The sequence below is a fragment of the Rhagoletis pomonella genome, unplaced genomic scaffold (genome assembly GCF_013731165.1).
Source record: "Rhagoletis pomonella isolate Grant_MI unplaced genomic scaffold, Rhpom_1.0 Rhpom_scaffold_00001, whole genome shotgun sequence".
Classification (NCBI taxonomy): Eukaryota; Metazoa; Arthropoda; class Insecta; order Diptera; family Tephritidae; genus Rhagoletis; species Rhagoletis pomonella.
Genome location: NW_023458555.1, coordinates 81398986 through 81404422, shown reverse-complemented (window position 1 = coordinate 81404422; position 5437 = coordinate 81398986). Strand labels below are relative to the sequence as shown.

Below are 5437 nucleotides of genomic sequence, written 5' to 3'. Positions count from 1 at the left end.
GTCGTCGTGCTTCGTCGGATTAGACAATGACCTCACGGTTGACCAAAGCTTGCTCACACCAGAGGTGAAGTTACAAGTCTTCAGATGCTCCTCCCACTTCTTCCGCTTATGTACGTTTACAAGTTGCCGAATCTCCGCGTTGAGATCCCTGATACGGGGATCTCCGGGATCGGCCTGACGAAGGCTATCACGCTCATTTGCTAAAACAGCCGCTTCGGCAGGGAAGTTTGGACGTGGGTCCGATATGCACCCTGCCGGTATGAAGCGGGCTGCAGCAGCAGTGATAGCCCTGCGGAACTTACGTTCACCGAGGTGGACGTCGGTTGGTGTGGGGAGCGCTGCGAAGGTATTTTCAGTAAACTCCGCGTAACCTTTCCAATCAGCTTTGGAAAAGTTGATATAGGTCCGGTGTTTGGCGGAGGCAAAGTCGGTTGGTTTATCAATCGAGATGACTATGGGTAGATGGTCTGATGCTAGAGTCAGCATAGGTCGCCACGTTATGCTGTTTATCAGACCAGCGCTGACTATTGTGATGTCTGGCGAGCTACTGCAGTTACCCATAATCCTGGTGGGTGCGTCGTCGTTCATTGTGCAGAATGTCGAATCGTCTATCTGCTCAGCCAAGTCTGTTCCCCTACGATCGTTTGACAGGCTTGAGTGCCAAAGATCGTGGTGCGCATTGAAGTCACCTACTACCATACGGTTTTCACCTCTGAGGAGCGCACCTATATCAGGGTGATATCCTGCCGGGCAGCAGGTGACAGGGGGTATGTATATATTAAATATTTCGAGCTCGACACCGCCTGACCGGATAGCAATGCCCTGACATTCTAGGGTGGTATCCCTGCGGTCGATGTCTGCTTCGATAAGACGATACTGCACGGTGTGGTGCGTGATGAACGCTAAGCCACCACCATTATCTCGCTCGCGATCTCGACGGTGCACGTTGTACCCGGCACAATTCAACAAAGTTGAATTGCTGTGCAACTTCGTCTCTTGGACCGCAGCTATTAATATACCATGCCGACACATAAAGGCGGTTATCTCCTCAATCTTGCTCTGTAGCCCGTTACAGTTGAATTGTAGGAGCTTCATGTGGTTCGGGAGACGTGTTGTGATGCGGGGTGTGAGTGAGGTGTATGTTCTTGCCGCCGTTGGCTGTGTGCGCTGCTGGGGTGATTGCCTCCCTGTGGTGGTAGTGGGGGGCGTCGCAATTGACGTCAGCGACCGAGCAGCGCAGCACGGGCCCTCGAAGTTCCCCGTCCAATCTCGCGTGGTGCGCAGACCTGAACATGCCCTAAAGTGGCACCAGCCAAGGCAGGTGTTGCACTTGACTGATGTCACATTACGGAATATTCTGGTCTGACATACCGTGCAGATTGTAGGGGGAACCAAGAGTTGTTGGCGGCGGCGTGTGGGTGGTGGTGCGGTTGTGTGTGTTATGTGGTCTGTGGTGGCTGTGGTACGGTCTGTGGTGTTATTATGTTGTTGTGTGGTGGCGACTGTGTGTGGTTGCTGTGTGAGTGTGTGGGGCTGCACGGGCGGACTATGAGTTGCCGTGGAGGCTGCTCTATTTGAGCAACAGGGGGCCACGTACGACGTGGTCCACTGTCTATGTGTCCGTAGTCCCGAGCAGACCCTGAGGTGACTCCACCCCTCGCAGGCATTACACTTGACTGAGGTGGAGTTGTGGTGTAAACGTCTCCGACATACACAGCAGGTGTATATTTCTGGCCCAGGGTTTGACTCGATGCCAGCCCTGAGTAGGAGAATGCGTAGTGAATGTTGCCCTATGGACGGACAACTTCTGAGATACTTCGCCGACCTAAACGGGGTTAGATCGCCGAAACAACAGCCCTTGGTCGGGTGAAACCCGAGTCATTCCGGTACGTAGAACCGGCTGTCGTGGGAATGAATTTTCTTTTGTCTCTCATCCTTCTTGTATATTTAGCAGTTTGACAGCTAAACGCCACCATTTAATGTGCATATGCAACCAAAGGCAAACGCGTGGTTTTGAAGATGTTTTTATTTAATAAATTGTGATTGATAGATTAAAATTAAAGTAATAAAGAAAGTTGTAACAAGTCGAATAAAGTTTAAAGTGAAGGGGAATATAAAAATGCATTAGTGAAGTGGCTGCTTTAAGGAAAATAGGAGTGATAAATGTGAGCTATTTTCCGAATTTTACAAAAAAGGGCATATTTCAAACCCAATTTGTAAATAAATTAGTGACCAAAAATTACAATAGTGGATGTTAAAGTAATGGGTAGACCCTTGGCTACAAGTGTGTGCAATTTTGGATCGGGTCACCCCTTTGGACGCAATACCCCGAAATAGGTGGGCCACTTACTAAACCGTACCCGATACCTCCCTCAACATCCTAAGTTTCAATTGTTAATTCCACCTGGTTTTCTTAAAACACAAGGTGCGGCTGACTACTAAACCCCACCCCGCGTCGTTTGATGACCCTCCCGACTTTTCCGAAGCTTTTTTAGGGGTTGTTACCGTAGACTAGAGAATTACCGAAATTGTTTGACTTTTGCAATGTAGGTGCCACACCCAAATTAACACAACTAATAGTTACTAATGTATGTTATAATAGTTCACTAGCTTACATGCGTATCACATGTGATTATATACAGACAATACAAAGCTTTACCTTAAAATCAAGGGATTTGCCTTTAATATTTTTAAATTGATTACACCTAAATCAAAAATATTCCGCGACGAACCCCGCTTCGATTCCACGCACATTTAGCAACAAAACGATTCTAATCAATGGGCCCTGTCACACGGTCAGGATTTATTGACGTGATCCAAGTATCGCAATATTTATTGACGGTGTAGCATGCAGTATTGATGGATCGTGATCCATATCGCAAAATTTCTAAATATTTTAAAATCTGGATCGCGGATCGCAATATTTTCAATAAATATTGAACGTGTAGCACTTTCAATACGCGATCCATACATTTCATCAGTACTTCTTGTACCAAGGCGAATCTAAACAAGGTTGTGTTATCGGATCAGCTGCTTTCACGGCGAATTTGTGCTTTTGTCAAAATAATGTGTGTGTTGTAATTTGGCTTTGTACTAATATATAATTAATAAAGTATAATTTGATATTGTAATTTTTGTCTTTGTTCTGTTAACACCACCTTGTATAAATTCGCCTTGTCTTGTACTCTCATAATGCGAACATCGAAAACGTATTCCCTATGCCTTCGTTTTCGTTGCTTAAAACCTTACAAAACAAGTTGAAAAAATTTTAATTAACATTGAAAATTTTAAAATAATTGTGGATTGCATTATCTGTAAATTATTCGTACAAGATAAAAATATTTTCTTGTATCATAAAGGGCTCTGTCACACGGTCAGTAATGATCACGATGTTTGGATTGCGATCCATATTATGATTTGATGGATCGCGGACGAATGCAACATGTTCAATATATATCGCGTCAGTATTTGCATAATTTTTGTGCTGAACGCTTATTATGACGCAAGAAAATATTTTTATTTTGTACGTATGATTTACACATAATGCATTCCACAATTATTTTAAAATTTCCAATCTTAGTTAAAATTTGTTCAATTTGATTTGAAAGATTTTAAGCCCCGAGGGCGAAGGCAGAGCCGATGTTCACATTATGAGAGTAAAATATGTACTGACGAAATGTACGGATCGCGTTTTGAAAGTGCTACACGTTCAATATTTATGGACGGTATCGCGATCCGCGATCCAGATTTCAAAATTTTTAGAAATTTCGCGATATGGATCACGAACCATCAATACTGCATGCTACACCGTCAATAAATATCGCGATACTTGGATCACGTTAATAAACTGACCGTGTGACAGTGCCCAATAATACCTTGGTTATAATACTCTTGGGAATCGTAACAAATCGCTGCGAATTCGTAAGGATCTATTGATTTTAGATGCTTCCGTTTTACGTTATGTTCAGTGCATTACAATCGCTCGAATTCATTGTCCATACAATAGATTATTAAAGGCGTGTGTGAAGCGGTAACAAAGTTCTATGGGGAAAGCTGTTGAATAATATTTTTACTATGGAGAGACAGTTTTGCCAATCTGCTGTGTGAAATGAAATCTTTTTTGGCAGCAGTAAATTTTTGATAACCGCAGATTTATGCGGAATAAAATATTACAAATTGAAGTGAAATTAATATTCTAAGAAAACATCTTCCACAGTTGATTGCAATTCATCAATTTAAGCTTTTATTTAGCCAAAAATTACACACATCGACAATCTTTGCGACTGTCAAAATTTTCTATGCATTTGTCAAAAATTTCACTAGCCTCTTGAGCTACTAAAATTTTATTCACCTCATAGTTGTCAAAAATTTACTGGCCGCGAACTTTGTTACCGATTCACACACGCTCTAAGTGGCAGTTCACTCCGTTCCGTTACTTCCATTATAATCCAGGCATAAGCGTTCAGCACAAAACTTATGCAAATACGGACGCTTTAAATATTGAAAATGTAGCATTCGTACGCGATCCATCAATCCATCAATATGGATCGCGATCCAAATAGGGCAATCGCACGAGGCGATTTTAAAGACAACAAAAGTTGAATGCGAAGATGAAAGTGAAAAAGTTGCAATCCCTATTCAGACGAGGCGATTTTCGATCCAACACGAATTGTTATTTTGCAAATTTTATCAATTGGCGTAAAGTTGGTAAGCCAAGCGTTGGAAGAAATGCTTTTAGCGAAGCCGAAAGATAAAATAAAAGTAAAAAAGTAAAAAAGAAAAAAGTATGTGTACAGAATGTAAACAAACACAGGGTTGCAAGGAAAACAAGTTGAACGAGCTCAAAGTTGGCTGGCGACCAACTTTGTTGAAAGCGATTAGTTGAAAGGCCGTTCGGACGAGGCGATTTTTGCTTTCCACTAAAAGTTGCCTGAAAAAGCACCTCGTGCGAAAGCCCTAAAATATCGTGATGACAGCGCCCAATATAGCTTTAAAACTGTCGATGGTACTCTCGATACCAGCGAATGGTTATATTTTTTTTAATTATTGAGTTTGTATTACGGGTCTTCATCTAACGTGATAAAGCGATAAATTGCTTAAATTTATCAGTTTAATCACCCTCTTTCATGAACGCATCTTGGTAAATAATTGCATAAAACTGTTTATTATTTAACTTATATGGCTAGTTACGTTTCATTCTTACCTCGTACGTTATGTTCATTTGCTTTTATGAGTTCGTAGTTACCTGGCAACCAGGAAGGGTTGAATTTTGTTGAAATTTATACATTTATCCACCAAAATCGTTTGATAAAGTGATACACTTTGGTTAAATAGATTTCCATACAAAGTTTGACAGTTCATTTATCAAAATGATAAATTTATCACTTTACCACTTATGATGAAGACCCCTATTATATGTACTACTTAGTATGCACTT

At 41.8% G+C, this 5437-nt stretch overlaps 1 protein-coding gene and 1 long non-coding RNA gene across 2 annotated transcripts in view; one reads left to right on the top strand and one right to left on the bottom strand.

The window, feature by feature from the left end:
• The window catches only part of LOC118748098, a 23361-nt gene extending 20562 nt beyond the window's left edge, over positions 1-2799 (bottom strand). Inside the window, exon 1 of the long non-coding RNA XR_004994020.1 lies at positions 2660-2799. This is a non-coding gene — a long non-coding RNA (uncharacterized LOC118748098). The remainder of the gene's footprint in view (positions 1-2659) is intronic.
• The window catches only part of LOC118748034, a gene marked incomplete at its 5' end in the record, with an annotated part of 366474 nt that overhangs the window by 105207 nt on the left and 255830 nt on the right, over positions 1-5437 (top strand).